Consider the following 20,907-nt stretch of genomic DNA (forward strand, 5'->3'; position numbering starts at 1 on the left):
TATATTATATATTACTCTGTTTCTGTCTTGAGTGTTGTTGTTGCTGCCCTGGGATGAACTGGGGAGTTGGGTCCAAAAGTTTTGATGAAACATTCTGAAACCAACCTAGTTGGTAATTTGATCAGCAGCACTCATCTTTGCCCTCCTCTTTTGTCTCCTTACTCTACTGTTTTTCATATCCTGCAGGTCCAAGGATAGCAGTGATCAGTCTGAGTTTTTTTCTTTCTTTAGCCAACATTAGAAGTCAAGATGAGGATGTATACTTTTATTAGATTTGCTAAAATGTTTTAATTTATAACACACAAACTCATTTAGAATATATGCAGCTTAACCCTCAATTTGCCAGGAAAAATATTCAAAACTATTTACTCTCTGGGCCTAATGAACACCTTGAATTTAATTTTTAAAATATTTTAAATCATTTTACAAGTAACCTGTAAAACATTTAAATTAAAAGTTTAATTTATGTAATTTTTATTAAAAATTTAATCATAATTTAGTCACAGTAAACTATCAAATTTTAACAGTAGTATCAAGACAGTTACCGTTTTTATGAAGTAAGTTTTGGCATGAAGCTTCATAAAATACGAAATGATATAGTCATACATCCTTCTAAAAAATGTGATGTCTAGATTTTTGTCAAAAGTTTTATGTTATGAAGTCCTTCTTCCTGATAATTGGCTAACTGGATGAGAAAACCATATTACCTTTTTGTCCTTAGAAGTATATTGTTTCCTCTTCCATGTTGAGTTTGAAAAGTTTTTGTAAGGTTTCATCAATCTGAAGACTTACAGTCTGAGATTTTGCTTATATGACCCATATCACCATCCCATAGTAGTCCAGAGTGCTGTTCTCATTCCCTTTGCATTCATCTTCTGATTTGTCTAATGATTGTGAAATGTCTTTCTCTGTCAATATCCATCTCTTTGCTCAGATAGGCAGAAAAAAATTCAGAGATTTTACTGTGTTCAATGAAAGCTAAAAGCAGACTACAAAAAATAATGACAGGCAGATTTCCTTTATGCCTTCTTGAAAGATGATGCATTACTTTGGACAGACAACACAGTAAGAAAGCTGAAGAATAACAATTTATTTCACTTTTGTATTATCCCTCTAAATGTTTCTTATCATTCTTCTTTATTCTTGTTATTTTAAGATTTTTTGGATAGTTGAGAAGAACTGATGTGTAATGAAGAGTTAAGATGAAATAATTTCTAGAGTTATGAAATAGCATATTTCAAGATATATGAAAAATAGATCATTAATTTCACATAATAAATCTTTTAATCCTTTTTTTTAAAAAAATAAAAGTGTCCATGGACTCACATGGTAATTACAAAATAGAATGAGTTTTATTCTTTTAAAAAACTTTATCTTTGAACTTTGGAAATCTTTAAGGAAGAACAAGACTCATGAAATATCAACCCTTACAAAATGATTAAAAAAAGAAACTCAAAAGTTAAAATTGCATCTAATGATCCCTGAGTCTAATAACATTCAGCAATACTGAAAGTAAAAGGAATGAAGCTAAGAGGCCAAGGATATACACAAGTCAGTAGACAGTGAAATAATCAAAGATTGTGTACTGAATGCATCTGCTCAGATGTTCTGAAATTTTGGAGAAAAAGTCACCTTCTACATGAAATAAACTAAGAATATAATAATAACTCGTATATTCCCAAACAAATTGTGACTTCCATATGTTTTAAAAAGTCAAGTTGCTGAAAAATAAGTAATATTTAACCTTTTGATGTTAAATAAAAAAAACTTATATAAAGAATCTTATTTTATTATATATCATTATTTTGGCTTCACATAAATCCAATTCTGAATGACTTTTAAGTTTTACCCATCTTTAATTTATAAGAGTAACCCTCTGTAAAATTATGTTTGGTGATCGGAGTAATACCAAGAATATCATGTCTAAACTCTTTTCTTACCCAGTAGTTTTTGTAATATTATCAAACAGTTTAATTCTTATAAAAACATTCTTAAAATTCATGTTTAAGGAGGTATAGTTTGATTGTGCATTACTTTGATTTAGTTTTGTATACTTGTTTTCAGACTGCATATTCTAAAAAAGAATTTGCGATATATGCTTTCAGGATATAGATGTTTCATTGGCTGGTAAGTAGAAACATGCCCCCCTTTTTTCTTCTGGGTGATTGTGTTTCACTTTTTATTTTATTTTATTTTTCCCTTAATAGAGACACTGGGGTTTGAACCCAGGACCTCGTGCAACCAAGCGTGCACTCTACCACTGAGCTATACCCTCTGCCCCCTAAAAACATGCCCTTTTCAAGGTGGGACAGTGCCGTCTGGAGAATGACTCTATATCCAGTCAGAGGACCTCATGAGTGTAGTTAGAGCCCATGTCCCAGAGAAAACAGATGTTTTGGCAAAGGAGTATTATACAAAGGGGGATGCAATCTCACTGCCACCAGACTCTTCCACATGTTTGGTCACTCCAGTGATTTGGTTTTCTCAGCCCCTGATAAGCCTGACTTACACATGTGACTATCTCTCCAGAAACGTGTGTATGTCTCTATCACAGAGAGAGTTCGGAAACCGCAGCAGTGGTATGTGCTTCTGTTGGGACACAAGCCTCAATCCATTCAACCAAGTATAGACAAAGAGAATATGAATGCTTTAGTGCTTCCTTGGCTTCTTCCCTACAGTAAAGAATAAGAAGGAGGAAGAGAGGAGGAAAAAAGAAGAGAAGAGGAAGATGGGGAGGGGGAGGAAAAGGGGAGGCAGCAAAGGGGAAAGGGAGGAAGGAAGAAAACTAAAAAAAAAAAAAATTTGAAACAAGTTTTGGAGAACTTAAAAGAGAAAATATAGATGTCATTTTGCACTGTCAGTCAGATATGCAAACTGATATGGTTGCCAGCATCTCTCAGAAATCATTGAGGGATCACTTGACAGACTGGGGATAAAGCCAACAGGAGGACTGTGTATTCTGGTTTAGCTCACATGATATATTCATCTTGAACAACAGGGGGTAAATTTTCTAAATAGGTCACTGGGGATTCCCACAAATCCCATTAGCTGGTAATAGGATTTGTGTGCATAAATTCTCTTGCCCTGAAATTTTAGATTTTGGTGTTTAATTTTCCATATGATCTTCATACCCGTTAGTGTAAATCAGAAGGAGCTTCTCTGGGAAATTTCACATAGGTTTTTTTTTTTTCCTTTTGTTTATTCTTTTCTAAAAAGACAACTTTTTCCAAAGGTTAATCTCTGCAAAGTTCTTTAGTGCCTGAAAGCATTCGAGGGGGGATTATATAGCAGAGAAAATCTTGAAATACAGTTATTCATGTTTGTTAGCTTATTAGGAAGAGCTCTAAGGGAAAAAAGTAACCCATTTCTTTTGCTATACTTCTAAACTATTAGAACAAACAACATTATAGTCATGTATTTTTAAAATACTCTGCTGGTTAATTTTTATATAATCAAGTAAACGTAATTTTTGTTTGCCCACAGTGGGTATCTAAGATAATCTTACCAATTTTGATTTTGTGGGAGAAAATTCTGTCTTTGGATCCAAATTGAGGATCATTAACTTTTCCAGCTGATGATGGTTAAGAAAAGCAGTGTCAGCCATCCCCTATGAACTTAGGGGAGGAATACAAGAAAGTCACAATTGGGGAAAAAAAAAAACTTGATAGGCTTCTCTGAGTGTTGGTTTTAACTTTTAGGGTTTTTTGAACCCCAAATCAAAGTGAAAACACAAGGGTTTTTTTCTTTGCATACAGACATGTAAAATAAGGGTAAAAAATTTGTGTCCTGAGTTCTTTCAGCTGAGTTTCACACGGTTCCTTTTGACAAAATAATAAAAGTCTTATTATTTACGATAGATAATTGTACTGCTTAGTAGTAGCAATGACCATGCAATATAATATCACTAGTTTAAACAAAAATTAGGAGAGCATAATAAGGATACTGTGGGACACATACCTTTGGTTAGAAAAGAATGGAGGCTGCCTATAACGACAATAAATTACTCCAGTATGTTTTTCTCATTTATCCCTCTTAATAAACAGAAAAAAAAATAGATATTATCCACATTTCAGCAAAGGAAGACAAAGATGCTTAGAAAACTTAGTTTCCTAAGCATATACAGTTAGTTGTTGCCTCACTTCAGTAACCTGGTTCTGCCTCATTCCAAAGGCATCTCCCTACTCATCCAGGAACACAATTGAGTCACTCTTAACCATCTTCATGTGTATCATGTCAAGAGGTGTGGTTGCTAACGCAATGGCACATTTTCAGTCTCTGTTTTGTTTGGATCATCTTAAACAATGAATTTAAATTTCAAAGTAGTTTGAATGTAAGGGATTGTGTGAGAAGGGTTGCATAGTCCCATCCATGGAGTTCCCATTCTTTTTCTTAAGAAGGACCTTGTAGTTTCTCTATTATTATTTCAAAATAAGTTTCTTTTACACTTCTTTTTATGGCTGTAAAGGGGGAATGTACAGATTGAATAGGGAAGTGATTATGTTGATGCCATGTGGAATAAATAGAAAGACAAACAAAGAAGAGACCAAGTGGGAGAAGGTCTGCAGGGCTTGGTGCTGACCTCACTCCCAAGGCGCCAGAAGTGATTGACTTGGGAGGGTCAGTGTATCAATTCACAATTGCTTCAGTAAACCTGCATGACACGCAACCGCAAGTTCTGAGCAGCACACAAAGTAAGAATTGGTTTATCTCATGCATCTGTGGGACATCTTCGGGCTGGTTAACCTGGCTTGGGCCCACCTGGGGCAGCTCTTCTCCACGTGTATGTCATCTCCCTTTGATGAGCTGGATATTCAAGGCGAGGCCTTCTCCTGGCAATGGGAGCGGTTTCGGAAAGCAACTTGAAAGCTGTAAGACTTCTTGAGGCAGAGCCACAGAGCTGGCGCATTGTCATTTCTGCCGGATTCTGTTTGCCAAAGCAAGTCACGAGGCCAAGACCAAAGTCAGAAGAAAGAAAATATGCTATTTCCTGCTAGAAGGAGGAGCTACCAAAGTCACGTGGCAACGGCAAGCATATAAGAACAGGCAGAGCAGGGAAGTCCTTGATGCAAGTCCTTAGAGCTGGCGTGGTCTCTTACGGACGTGAAAAGACTGCAGAATCGTCTCACTCCAGGCCAGAGTGTTTAAGGATTTATCAGCTATCAAATATAGTCTATTGAATCTTATAACCCCTGTGAAAAACCTCAATTGCCAGTAGTTTGAGGACTCTTCAGGCAACGGTGGTAATGTAGTTTGGAAGACTTAAAGAGGTACTGAAGCATCTGCTGTGCTGTTTAAAGGATTAAGAGGTACGTGATGTCTTGGTCAGATGGATTTTTTTGCACGTACACTACCCTCTCCTTTTTTTTTTTTTTTTTTTTTGGAATGAGAAAAGAATTTAAAAATGACTCAACTAGAGAATAATTAATATCCTAATAATTTAAACTTCTTCCGTGTCCCTCGTCCTTTCATTTGGTAAAATAGCTATCATCACTTACAACTAAAACTTCACATTCATATTGTGCTTGAATTTTTATGAAATGGTCTCACATCTATTATCTCAATTGATTCCAAATAATCTTATTACATGAGAAAGCCAGAGCTTAATCACACTGAATTCCACATGAACCCACCTAATTACGGGCACTTTGCTGGTTTCAGAATTGTTCAAATCTGAAGTCCTCCATTCCCCTTTCACTTCTCAGTTTCCTCTTCTCTGAAGCCTTTCTACTCCTCCACATTTTTTTCCCCAATCTCTCACTGATCCTAACAACTACCCTGTATAGTTGGTTCTCATTTTCCAAATGATGTTGCCCAGGGCGCAACTCTGGCCATCTTCCCACTTGCATGGGAGGGAGAGAGCAAACAGGTGCTGCAGTTAGAGACATGTAGGCATACTGGGTGGGAAAAAACCACACTTCACCTGGCCAGGGCTTTGGGGCCTCCGATAAGTCTTCCCAAAGGATTTACCTGTGCCCTATTTGCAGAAAATAGTCAACTCAAAATCTTTTCTGGAATAGGAATAAAAAGGTAAAAAAAAAAAAAAAAAATACTAGTATTGTGTATTGTGCTTGTGTTGGAGGTGGAATAGTGGTGATATCTGCAAACAGTAAAAATACAGAATGCAGGTGGGTGTTCCTTGTTTGACTGTTTTTTTTGCATCTTAAATGAGAAACCTGTGCATCTGCCACATAACCACCTTTATACCTTAGTCCTAGACAGTACCCATCCCTCAAAATGGGCAGGAAAGAGGCTGACTTGGTCTCTTTTCAGTAGAGAATGTTGTCATGTTTTTTGGTAAACACCAGTAGCCATGAAATTTCTACGTAGGCTTGTTTTGTATACCTTCAGTGGATATGGACATAAGCTCTTTGAAAACATTGCTGTAATCGTTAGTTATTTCTAAGATACCTACATCATCTTGTGTGAAAAGCTACCATGGGTCTAACCTGCTGGAACTAGTGGGCAGTACCAATTACTTTCATATGTAGTGTCAGAGTTCGTTGGAAAAGGTGTGATTCTTTTCTTTTTAACAATATCGGAGAACAAAGAAAATAGTGTCTTAGGTGTCATAATCTTTGCAGATATTTTCCTGTGCTTCTAAGAATTCTGTTTCATTCCTGATGGGTTCAATTTGAGTTCCTTTGGGGAGCTGTGGAGAGGAATTGCTGTTTTGTCTTTCCAATCCATTAAATCTTACAAAGAGCCCTTAAGCATATAACCATGTGTACCTGGGGTAAATGCTGAAATAGGTCTCTGTGAACATTAATATATTATTAGGTAGTTTGCTTCATGAACAATAATTTTCTTCACATATTGGTTATTATGTTTTAAGAATAGATTTGCTAGAATTCAAGTATTTTTATTAATGTGAAACTCTGCATTTTCTTTGTATGTGTTTCTCTGTTACTTTATTTTTTTCAATGTACAACTTTACCATGGAAAATATATATTACATCTAGTAAAGGTGTTAACTGTTACCTTAATTTTCTAGACAAAGATCTTTTTACCTACTTTTCTAATTTCTTCTCTAGTAACAATAATGACAATAATTGAACCAGCAGTTATGTGACAGATACATTAATAATGCATACTGGCATTATTTCTGTAACTTCTCCAAACATGTAAAGAGGTAGATATTTATTATTTATACTTTACAGAGAGGTAAACTCTTACATAGAGTTTGGGTCACTTTCCAAAAGTACATAGTAAAATACGAGAAAGAGCCAGGTTTCAAAACCAGGGTCAGCTAATGACATAGGTAATTTTATAAACCATTTATTAATACCCAGAACTGTATAAGAAACTTTAGAGTAATATGAGCACAGACTGTACATTAAAAAAAATTTTTTTTTCCTATCCTAGCCTAAGAAATCGAAAAGCATGTTGATACTGGAGAGAGCTGCTTTCACAGAGTACAAAATAAATAAAACAATATCTTAAGTAAAAATGTATGGGGAGAAACTTTTCTTTTCTCCAACTACTTGAACACTCTCCTGTATGTTCCTGTGTCTGGTGCAGGAAGACAGGACCAATTGTTGGACAGAAAGGAACTAAGTTGAGAGGATAATGTCATCTCATCAATGTCACAGAAATCTATTACTTATAAAGCAGTGGGGCCCAGAAGGAATGGCCCCACCAAGAAAGAGCAAGCTGTCTCATTGGCCAGGGGATTATAATAGCTCCTAATGTGATTAAGTACTCTACCTCACAGCAAAACAAAACACGTTATACCAGCACCGAGGCGGGGCTGTCAGCTTGTGGTGATGGAGCCAACAGTGGGGCTATTTATTCCACAGCACACATGACACATTCAGCTAAAACCATAGGGGGGCACATGTTCAAACAAGGCCTCATAGATCTCATTATTTAGCAAGAGGATTTGTGGATATCAAGTCTCATGCATGAAAAATCTACAGCTAGGTGACCAGTTTTCCATGTGACAGAGCAATTGATTGAACTTTTAAAAACTGAGCAAAACAGTGCAAATGATTTGGCAACTTTCATAGTTTTTTTTTTTTCTCTTCTATCTCTGCTTTGTCAAAAAGAACACATTGGTAAACTAAAACTAATGGTACATTTACAGAGTGTGAAATGATGATATGATACAAAGTGAATTTAAAAAATTACAAGTCATCTATATTTGGTGAAATTTGTATGTCAGGAATAATACTGTAAAAGTGAATGGAACCAGCACTGTCCCTGGAATGTAGGAAAGACATCTTGAATGTGTCTTGAATCTGATGGAACAAGCTGCTCTGAAAAGGACTTAGTTTTAATTATTAAACTGCTGCTATCATGCAGAGGCTCTGTGGGCAGAATTGTATAATTTTGCTCTCCTTAGTGGTGCTGGAACCAGGTTATAAAATATGCATGCTTTATTTATTTATTTTGTCTTGAAATTAGTGGCTAAAGCCTTGTTAATTTCATAACCACGGGCTTGCTCATTTCCTTTCCTCTCTTTCTGAATGTGGATGAGGGTTTTTATTCAGGAGCATAAATTCTGTGATGCCATTTTGCTCACATGAAGTTGAATTTTTGCCAGGTGCTATGTTAGATGCAATCACTGCTGGGGATTCTGTGGGTGTTACTGAAAACTACTTGGACAGAAAAACAATATGTTGCCTCAGTACAGGCTGAGAAAGTGGTGATGCAGGGGCACAAGGGAGTGCTTTGCAATATGTGGCAGTGGCTGGAACTCTTTCTGCTTCATTTGCAACTTGAACATCTCCACTCAGAGCTTTGTCACTTTATAGTGATGATATTTGGGCCGAAACTTCTTAGACTGATTTCTTAGTTTAGACGTTTCTCCTTACTTAGCACCTACTACTCCATTAATTTTTAACACTGTTTAAAGACAGGAAGTCTGTTTAAAAATGTGAAAATCAATAATGAAATGATCAAGGAACACGAAGTCTTGATAGAAAATTCTTAAAAGAATTAAAAGAGCTTTAGCCTATAATAAAAATAGAAGCTTCTCTTCCTGTTTTCTCTATTTTCTTTCTTTTTTTCTGAACTCTTAGTATATGTCTTTTGCTTCTCTCAACTGGGGACATAAAGGGACCATCTGTTCCTTAGCTGTTCTCCACATCAATGACTTTCAAATTTTTTTTTTTTTTCAGTTCCTCTCTCACTCTTAGTTCTGGCTCCTTAATTCAACTAGTTAAATAGAATTTCCCACTTAGATCGAGTGCCTACAACTTACTTTACTTTTTAAAAATAAACAATAAATTTATGAATAAAGTGTATTTATTGAATAATGCAGTTTTTTTATAAATTTATAGTTTTTAAAATTTCAAACTCAAACATATATTTCTTTTGAAATCAAAAGTAGGGTGACCAACCTTCCTCATTAGCTTGAAACTGTCCAATTTTAGTACTGAAAGGCTTGTGCCCTGAGACAGCTAAGAATCCCAGGCAAACCAGGATAATTGGTCATCCTAAGAAGATAACAGTAGTTCTAAACATCCTGGCAGCCAACGCAAAGATAAAAAGTTGCTATTTATCATGTTGCTCTTAAAGTTGGAATAAAATATATCAGTTCTTCTGTGAAACCTGATGTGTATATGTGTGTGTTGTTTGCTTATTTTATTGTTAACTACTAAATTTGAAGAAAAGTTAGGTAAAGCATTATATAGGAGGCACTGAGTAATACTTAGGATTCTATGTCAGTTTCTCAAGAGAACCAAAAAACCAGATATAAAACCTATAGGGCTAGTTCTTACATTGATTTTTGGAAAAGGAAAAATCTAAGCCTGGATTGCATGTAAGGAAGGTAATTCTGTGGGCATCTAAGGAGCTGATACCACTTTCTGGCCAGTTATGTATATAAAAATACGTGAAGAATAAGCAGCTAATATCTCCGTAAGCTATCATCCGATAACACTGATTTCTCTCTGCTAGATATTTCCTTGGACCTGGATAGCAGAGTTGGAGGTTCCTTGTTTAATCGGGGGCCTTACTGCTTGGTATTCTGGACTGCTTAAGACAGATCAGTCAGTGTAATAGCTTTGTGTTATCTAAAGCAGTGAATCGAAGCCCTAGTCCACCCAAATGTTATTACCACTTAAACTTTTCCAGTATTTTCATAAGTAAAAAATTCCCAGGTGTAATCAGGTGGTTCATATTTTCCATGTGTCTTCCTGGTCTTGCTGCCTCTCAGGATGAATCTGATCTCTTACAACTAAGAATCAACTAATTCATTTTTTAATTCCATGCATATTTGCTGAGCACTTACTCTGTGCCAGTTACTATTGTGAGTACCAGAGATATAACAGTGCACACACACAGGCGAAAACCCCTGTGGTCAGGCAGCCTACAATCTTCTGGGTTGATAGAGACAATAAACTAACAGCAGGGTGGTGATCAATTCTTTGGAGAAATGGAGATTGGAAGAATTGGGAGGGTGTTTCAATTTTAAATAGTCACACTGGATAAAGGCCTAGAGCAGATGAGACAGCAGGCCATGGTGGTAGAAGGGGAAGCTCTGGGCACTCGTGCAGCTCTTTTTTTGATACGGTTTTTTTTTTGCATCACTACACTCTAAGTACCCATTGCTTGGGTGTAATACAAATAGATCAATCTCAAGGCCTCAGTTAAAAATATGGACCATTAAAACAATAAACTAGGCACAAGATTGGCATCTTCATCTTTCATACACTGAAACTGGAAAACAGCTATAATTCTGATAAACAAATTTGCTTGTTGCTTGTCTCATGGCCACAATGAATGGAGTGGTATTATGAAAAATACTGCTGAATTAGAGGGTCAGGAGCCAAGATTCTGTTTGTGGCTACACTTCTAGTTATGACTGTACAGTTCATATTCTGATTTTGTTTATTACTTTATAAATGATAGAGAATGTCAAGGTGCATTCTACAGCAACTTACAGTTCTGGAATGACATAATCTAAGATTCTGGAATTAACTTGTACCAATTCAAATCATCACTCTAGTGTAGAGAAAAATAATACTTCTCATGACTACTCCCTTCCCACCTCAGAAATTTACTATCCTAATATGCTGACAGAGCTAGCTAAAAAACACCCTAGGGAGGTTGTGCCCTGCAGTGTGAAACAGAAAATTCCCAGTAGACCTCTCTTTTAACACATTATGTTAGGCAGAATTCTAAAATAAATGACAATGATCTAAGCCCTTGTATAACCTCTCCTTCATCGTGGGCAGGTCCTGTGAATATGATGGGATATCACTCCCAAGATTATGTTATTTTATATGGCAAAAGTTAAAGGCTTTAATTAAGGACTCTAATCATTTGACTTTGAGTTAATAAAAAGAAAGATGATCCTGACTGGGCCTAACATAATCAGCTAAGACTTTTAAAACCAGGATTAGGTTTTCCCTGAATTCAGAGATGCTGTAAAGAAGCAAGCTCCCATGAGCTGTATATCTACAGAAAATTTAATTCTGCCAGCAATCTGATGAACTTGGAAATGGGTTCTTATCTAGTCCAGCCTTCACATGAGACCCCAACCCCAGATGACACCTAGATTGGAGTCTTGTAAGACCCCAGGGAGAGGACCCAGCTAAACAGTGCCCAGAATCCTAATTCATAAAAACTCAAAGATAATAAATGGGTTGTTTTAAGTTACTCAGTTTGTGGTGATTTATTATGCAGTAATAAGAAACTAATACATCAGTGAAATGAAATTGGTACAACGATGCCATCTAATTTAAAAAAAATCAAAATACATTGAAGGCCAAAATCTCATTCACTGTCATATCATAGATGAGACACTTAATATTTCAGTGAATTTTCTTCTAGTACATTTTTAAGAATAGTTGTTGTTTTCAATACCAAGCACAAACGTACTACCACTTTATAGCATTTGTTCTAGCTGCAGAGGGCTGTGGGCCCATGGGCTTTGGCAGATGGAAAGATTTGTTGTGGCTAGCTGAACTACTCTTCCCCTGTCAATACCCAGCCTTGAGGCTACTGGTCAGTTGTGTCATTGTCACCTGTTTTGAACAATTTTCTAACTTAAAGTGAAAGCAACAAATTTCTGATTCTCAGAACTGAGAACTGAGGCAGCAAAGCTGAAAGCTAATGACATCCCGCCTACATCCCAGTTATAACCCCTGTAAGCCTTTCAGTGATTTTTATAAGCTCCCAAACCCTTGTTTTATTTATGTGTTTATTTTGTTTTACTATTTTATTTTATTTTTATTTTGTATTGGAGTATAGTTGATTTACAATATCATGTTTGATTCAGGTGTACAGCATTGTGATTCACTATTTTTGCAGACTATACTCCATAATAGGTTATTCCAAGATAATGAGTATAACTCCCCATGCTATACAGTTAATCTTTGTTGCTTAACTATTTTATATATAGTAGTTTGTATCTATTAATCCCATGTCCCTAGTTTGTCCCTCCCCTTTCCCTCTCCCCTTTGCTAACCGCAGGTTTGTTTTCTATACCTGTGAGGCTTCTTCTGTTTTGTATATGCAGTCATTTGTATTATTTTTTTTTTTGATTCCATGTATAAGTGATAGCAGATAGTATTTGTCTTTCTCTGGCTTATTTCACTAAGCATAATATCCTCTAGGTCCATCCATACTACTGCAATTGGCAGTATTTCATTCTTTTAATGGCTGAGTAATATTCCATTTTATATATATGTGTGGGTGTGTGTCTATATGTGTTTATATATATCACATATTCCTAGTGTAATCATCTGTTGATGGCCAAAAGGGTTGCTTCCATGTCTTGGCTATTGTAAATAGTACTGCTATGAACAGTGGGGTGCATGTATCTTTTCAAATTAGTGTTTTCATTATTTCCAGATATATATCTGGAAGTAGAATTGCTGGATTATACAGTAGTTTTATTTTTTAGTTTTTGAGGAACCTCCATACTATTTTCCATAGTGGCTGCACCGATTTACATTCCAACCAACAGTGTATGAGGGTTCCCTTTTCTCTACATCCTCTCCAACATTTGTTATTTGTAGACTTTTTGATGATAACCATTCTGATAGATGTGAGGTGATATCTCATTGTGGTTTAGATTTGCATTTTTTTAGTGATTAGTGATGTTGAGCATTTTTTCATGTGCCTATTGGCTATTTCTGTGTGTTCTTTGGAGACACATTTATTCAGGTCCTCTCCTCATTTTGACTGTTGTTTTTGGTTTCTTTTTTAATATTGAGTGTATGAGCTGCCCTTGTCAGATGCATCATTTGCAAATACTTTCATCCATTTTGTAAGTTGTCTTTTCATTTTGTTGTGATTTCCACTGCTGTGCATTTTGTTTACTTAGGTCACATTTGTTTATTTTTGTTTTTATTTCTTTTGCCTTAGGAGCTGGACAGATTAAGAAAATAGTGCTGTGATTTTTGTTAAAGACTGTTCCACCAGTATTCTCGTCTAGGAGTTTTATGGTTTCAGATCTTACCTTTAGGTCTTTAAAACATGTTTAGTTCATTTTTGTATATGGTGTGAGAGAATGTTCTAATCTCATTGCTGTCCAGTTTTCCCGGCACCACTTGAAGAGACTGTCTTTTCTCCATTGTATATTCCTGCTTCCTTTGTTGTAGATTAATTGACCATGTGTTCATGGGTTTATATCTCACCTCTCTATGCTGTTCCATTGATCTGTGTGCCTGTTTTTGTGCCAGTACCATGCTGCTGTTTTGATTACTGGAGTGTGAAGTCTGGAGGGTATACCTCTAGCTTTGTTCTTTTTCCCTCAAGTTTGGCTTTGCACTTAAGGGTCTTTTGTGGTTCCACATAAATTTTAGGATTATTCATTTTAGTTCTGTGAAAAATGTCATGGATTTTTTGACACAGATTGTATTAAATCTGTACTTTGGGTAGTATGGTTATTTTAACAATATTAATTCTTTCAATCCAAGAACATCAATCCAAGGATATCTTTCCATTTCTTTGAATCATCTTCAATTTCCTTCATCAGTGTTCTATAGTTTTCAGAGTATAGGTCATTCACCTCCTTGGTTAAGTTTATTCCTAGGTTTTTTTTTTAATGTCATTTTAAATAGGATTTTTTTTACTTTCTCTTTGATATTTTATTAATAATGTAATGTTAATGTATAGACCCACAACAGATTTCTGTATATAAATCTTGTATCCTGCAACCTTGCCGAATTCCTTTATTCAATAGTTTTTGGATAGAGACTTTAGGGTTCTCTATATAGAGTATCATGTCATCTGCAAGTAGTGACAGTTTTACTTCTTCACTTCTAATTTGTATACCTTATATTTCTTGCCTGATTGCTGTGGCTGAGACTTCCAATGCTATGTTAAATAGAAGTGGTGAGAGTGGACATCCTTTTCCTGTTCCTGTATTTAGCAGTAAGGCTTTCAGCTTTTCACTGTTGAGTATTATGTTTGCTGTGGGTTTGTCAAAAATGGCCTTTATTATGTGCTGATATGTTCCCTCTGTACGAACTTTGAAGAAAGCTTTTATCATGAATGGATGATAAATTTTGTCAAATGCTTTTTTGGTGTCTATTGATATGATCATGTGATTTTTATCCTTCCTTTTGTTAATGTGATATATCACACTGACTGATGTGCAAATGTTGAACCATACTTGGTGACCCTGGAATAAATTCAGCTTGATCATGTGTGGTGTATGATCCTATATATATATAGTTTTGGATTCAGTTTGCTAATATTTTGTTCAGAATTTTTGCATCTATATTTATCAAAGATATCGACCTGTAATTTTTTTGTAGTGTCTCTTTCCAGTTTTGGTATCTGGTAATGCTGGCCCTGTAGAATAAATTTGTGATTTTTCCCTTCTCTTCAATTTTTGGAATAGTTTCAGAAGGATAGGTATTAATTCTTCTTTATGTGTTTGGAAGAATTTGCCTGTGAAGACATCTGGTCTGGACCTTTGTTTTCTGAGAGTTTTTCTGTTTGTTTTTGTTTTTTTTAAACAAATTCAGTATCACTTCTAGTGATCTGTCTGTTCAGGTTGTCTATTTCTTCTTGACTTAGTCTTGGAAGGCTTTATGATTCTAGAAATTTGTCCGTTTCTTCTAGGTTGTACAATTTGTTGGCATTTAACTGTTTATAGTATTCTCATAACTTTTTGTGTCTGGGTGTTATTGGTTGTTATTCCTCCTTTCTTTTTTTTACATTTTGTTTATTTGTGTCCTCTCTCTTTTCCTCTTGGTGAGCCTGGCTAGAGGTTTATCAATTTTGTTGATCTTTTCAAAAAAACAGCTCCTGGTTTCATTTAACTTTTTTTTTTTTAACCTCAAACCCATGTTTTAAATCTCTTTCTGCAAGAATTACCTAGTGTGGTTTCTATTTTCTTTAATGATCCAGATACATAACAATACATACTTACTGACATATAATAATGATCTCATTAGCACTAGTTGGTTTAATAACTAATTACTGTTATTTTATTATGATTGCTAGTCGTAAGTGAAAACATGAAACTAAAATTTTTTGATCTTTGAAGGTTTTAATCTATATTGATACTTTGCCTGGCTTCACATTAGACTTGTGGAGTTGCAAATGTTATTTTATCTTGTTTATACCTTTCTCATATGAAGAAAATCTTTGGCAGGAAGAAGTTAGTTTAGCAGATTCTGGGATGTGTTTACATAAAGTTATAGTAGCTCAATCTAGGATTCTAACAACTTCTCACTCTCCACATTGCCCTTCACTTCTGACGGATCACCTCTTGGGTGATGATTCACAACTAAATAAACGTAGATCTTAGATATCCCCTTAGCCAAAAAGCTAGTTTAATGCTGAGTACATATTATGCACTCTTTGGTTATTCTTTTACTTAAGAGTTTCATAGTTTCACAAGTAAAAAATGCATAACTAAGCATGGCATAAAGAACATTTACAATGAATAGAGTAATTTTATTTATTGATTTATTTATTTCTATTGAGATATTGACATACAACATTATATTAGTTTCAGGTATATATCATAATAACTAGATATTTGTATATATTGTAAAATGATCACCACAGTAAGTCTAGTCAACACACATCACCTCAGATGGTTATAATTTTTTTCTTGCCATGAGAACTTTTAAGATTTACTCTCTTAGTAACTTTCAAATATGCACTGCAGTATTACTAACTATAGTCACTATGCTGTACATTACAGCCCCAGGACTTACTTATTTTTTAACTAGAAGTTTGTACCTTTTGGCTGCCAGAAGTCCTTTTTGTAGTGTGATAGAGAGACAGAAGCCTATGTTTTCTGAGACCCCTGAAATACACATGTAGGTGCCTAAATTCTCTCCTATTCTTCAAGGCTCCCATGTTCTTCTCACAGCTTTCATGTAACTGATGCTATAAAGACAATATTTCAAATCTTTACCCTCACCCCAAATATTTACGTGAACAAATACTCAATATACATCTCCAATTAGACTAATTTATCTACCCCTTAGACTGCAAGGTATGGGGATGTGTATTAAGAATCTTTTAGTTCTCAAGGACTTAACTAGCCTGCCTTGAGGCAGGCTATCTGACCCCATCAGACACATGAAATGAAGGCTATTCAGAAAAAGACCATCTTGTGGTACTGAATATGAAATCTGCTGTCTGACAGAGTGAAGCATAACCACTTAGCTATTTCTTTCAAGCTCCTTCTCCCCTACAAAAGGCTATTCTTTGTCCTTATAGTTCAGTTCACATCAGTATAATGCAAACCTTTGATGTCTAAAGCTGGTTTAAGTACAGCACAGAAACTGTGTATGTATGCTGCAGTGATCAAACAATATATCTATGTCTTGAATAGGGATCGACTAATTTAATAGAGACATTTTAATATATCATGTCTCAAGTATAATTCATAAGAAAAATCTGAAAGCTTTACATCAAAACCTCTGACAGAAAAAACTGTTAAATGAAGAATTTGTAATAGCAAGAAAAGCTTAATGTTTATGTGGCTTTATTTTACATTTAATTAAATGTCACTCTTGTTGGACAGAAAAGAACATACAATTGAATTTTACCAGTTTCTTTACAGTGTTATTAAGGGGGTACCACAATTTGGTATCTCAAAGCCATTATTTGTTCTTGAAAAATTAATACAACAGAGGAAAACATTGTGGTGAATGGTTCACATTTCACTGTTTCATAGAAGAAATATAAACATGGGTCTCCTGTGGAAAAAAAAAAGTTAAAAAATAAACTTACTTTTAACGTTAGTGGCTATTGGTGAGACCTTAAGCAATTGTCTTAGGAGACAATTAAGAGATTGTGTGTTAGATTCTTATGTATTGCATTTTTGTCTCACCATCACCTATACCACAGAGTAGCTCTGATTGGTTAAAACTATTAGATTCAAGTGTATCAGGAGAACCAGTCAAGAGAAGGGCCATGCAGCTGAGCAATTTCATTAGCTCTACTAGAGAATCTATTGTATGGTTATAACTTACTGATAGCAAATAACAGAATACTTATTCTTTAACTGAAACAGAAATTTAGAAGTAATCCAGTTAACTTTATTTGGTTTTCTTTTCTCTCTTTTTATCTTTTTCTAATTGAAACTTCATTGAGGTAATTGTGCATTCACATACATTTGTAAGAAATGACAAAGAGAAATCTCTTGTTTATTTTGCCCAGTTTCTCCCAACAGTAATATTTTACAAAACTATAGTATATCACAACCAGGTTACTGATTGATCATTTACCTTTTTTCTATCTCTTTAAACCTTTCCATATTATTATGATTTAGATATGCCTTTTGTAAATACTTTATACTTGGATTTTATTTCTCTTTTTTATCCAATCTATTTTAATAGGCTAGTTCAGTCCATTTACATTTATTAAATTACTAACATTTCTCCTTGTTTCCACTTTCTATTTTTTTCTTTCTCTTGTTTCTTGTTTTTTTTCTTCTTTATGGTCTTTTGGGTTTAAAAAAATTTTTTTTTAATTGAAGTGTAGTCAGTTACAATGTGCCAATTTCTGGTGTACAGCACAATTTCTCAGTCATTTATATTTTTATAAAAATAACACAAAATACAAGGTAAAAAATCTAAAAAAATGCAGACACTCACATACATATGCATATGTATATTTTATTTATATACATACAGAGAGAATTGTTGAATTCTTGAGGTTCCTTCAGGTTAAATAAGTGCCCAAGGATGTATTGCTAACTAGCAGGAGATCAAAAACCAGAAACCTGGCCTCCTGATTCCTATACTAATGATACTATGTTTAAGAAACAGTTTAGATGCAAAAAGTTGCTCAATATGACAAAGGTTAATCAAAATTAATATTTTAAAATTTATTTTTAAGAACAGAGCTTTATACTACAGCGAGACCATCTTCAAAGTCTAAATTCAACTTTTTGCAAGTATACATAGATTCTACCAAGTCATTGCAGGATGCAAACCCATCATTTATACCTGAATTTTTCAACATGTGATTTGCAAACCATTAGTGGGTAATGAGATTAATATAGTAGATCATAAAGAGCATTTTTTATAAAATTAAATAGCTATACTGAAAAAAAAAAATAGGGTATGCCATTCACGGTAAGGGTAAAGTTGTGTAAAAATTTTGTTTAACTTTTATTTAAGTTACATGTATAACTTTATATATTTAATTTAAGTATAAATGTGTACATGTGTTGAAGAGTGAAGCAAGATTTTATTTTGTGTGATTCACAGTTCTAAACATTGGATCACAACTCATTAACAGTAGCTTTCAAATAGGTGAAAGGGATCTATCACGAAATACAGATAAACATTGGTTCCATTCCTCCCTGGTGCAAAGCCAGCCCTTCCTCAGCCTGCTGATACTGTCTTTTCCTTTTTAACACTGGAGAGTATGTGATTAAAAGAGGGCACAGATGCGTTACCGGAGCCCCTCCAGGAACACTGTAGCTGGTACACCATAATGACTGGCTATCTTCAATCAAGCAGTAGCATACAAAGCATTTTTAAAAAATCAAAATTTGGGTTTAAAACTTCTGATAATCAATAAACAGTAATAGTAAAACTACCCTGCAATAAAATATTTTAGGCATAAATACAGTATATGATGAAGTAATTTTTTTTACATACGAAAAGTGATGGTATTTCCACAAGCTCTGATTAAGCTGTTTTCAGCTAAGTCATATTTAAGTGTTAGTAGCAAACAGCCTAGGGTTGCATTTATAGGAAGTCTACTGATCTCAGTAATAAATCCCAGATTCATGTAAGAGTTGAGGTTACAAACTGCAAATCCTGATCACCAGTTCTCAGAAGCAAAATCCAAATTCAAATTTCTAGTTCTGAGCTATTGTACCTGCTCTTTTGAATTAGAAAAGTATTACAGTCAAGCTACCTCCCAAATTCAGTGTTCTAATTCTAGGCATCAAGCAGACTCTTAACTCAGGGATTGTAGAAATCAGAACATGAAGATTGGTTTGGGTTGTGATCAGACATAAAAAATTAGTTAATTTCAGAGACATACTTTTAGGGTACAAGATGTGGGAAATGAAACCTCTTTCTGAAAATAGCCTCTAGATTTATCTGTGATCACTTTTCTGAGTGCCATTTCTATATTGAAATTGAATTTCCTAATTTTCTCCCCGTAGGTAAAAAAACAAACAAACAAACAAACAAAAAAATCGGTGTGTCAAGGTTTATGATGCCATTAAGAGACTCTGATTGCTAGAGTTGCAACAACATAAATTGTCATGTCTGCGACAATAAAGACCGACCCTTGGAGATTATATATTTCTGAGTGTGGCCTTATCTACACACACAGAATGAAAATAGAATTGAGACAATGTAATTTCATAAATCAGTCCAAAGAATATGTTTGCTAATTGAATCAAAGGAAGCTTCAATTTTTCCAGATAATGTCTAAATGTTCCAATTTCTCATTGTATTTATGACTGGAACCTCTGGGCATTAGCCCAACATGTTACTTCTTGAATATGATATTATTCCTTAAATCTCAGCAGAAGATAATGTCTGAGTTGGAGAATTATTTAATAGTTTAAGAGTTATCATGCATGCAACAATTTATAAGGAGCTGCTCGCTAGCCTCTACATAAAGTCTCTTAAGTATCTTAACAACACCTAAGGTCCATACAATGAAATAATACAGATACACAAAACAAGGGTAAATTCTTAAAGTGTTCGACTAAGTGAAGGAAGCCAGACACAAAAGAGTATATAATGTGTGATTGCTTTTTATTCATGAAATCTTACAAAACAGCACTATAGTGACAGGAAGCAGATCCACGTTTGCCAGGGCCTGGGCTTCGGGTAGGTCCTGACTGCATAGCAGCATAAGGGAACTTTTCAGGGTGATGCAAAGGTTCTAAATCATGCTTATGCTGCTGATTTTGCTACTGTACACATTTGTCAAAAGTCCTCACCAAAAAACAATTTTACTGAATGAAAAGTATATCCCAATAGAGTTGATATTTGAAAACTGGAAAAAAAAATTACTTGAGGTAAAGCTTGTGTATCTATTTTGTTGCTGTTTTTAGTGGAAGAAACTGAGGCCAGAGTTGAGTAATGGGCACAAGGTCACACAGTCAGTGAAGCGGACCTCGCCTGAGATGAGGACCTCTGCACACGAGGTAGGAATTTGCGTCGCACCCCCAGGACATCTGCAGTGTCCATTGATGTGTCTTATACGGAGTATACTCTCAATACATATATGTAACACATCTATAAATAAGTGCCTGGAAGCCCACATGTTGCCCACTCTATGGCACAAACTTTCAGAGTAAATTTTCTCCTCTTGCAGTCTTCTTTAGGGGAATCTGAGAAAAATCAGAAATTCCTCAAATGGCAAAGATGGTGTATAAATATGTTAAATCCCTCTGGACTGTGAAGCTATCAATTACAATCTTTACCTTTCAAATCAAAAAGTCATTTATTCTAGGGGGCTAGAAGTATGAATTTTTCTTGTTGGTGTTGAAATGTTAGGGCT

This window comes from Camelus ferus, chromosome 2 (assembly GCF_009834535.1).
Source record: "Camelus ferus isolate YT-003-E chromosome 2, BCGSAC_Cfer_1.0, whole genome shotgun sequence".
NCBI classification, from domain to species: Eukaryota; Metazoa; Chordata; class Mammalia; order Artiodactyla; family Camelidae; genus Camelus; species Camelus ferus.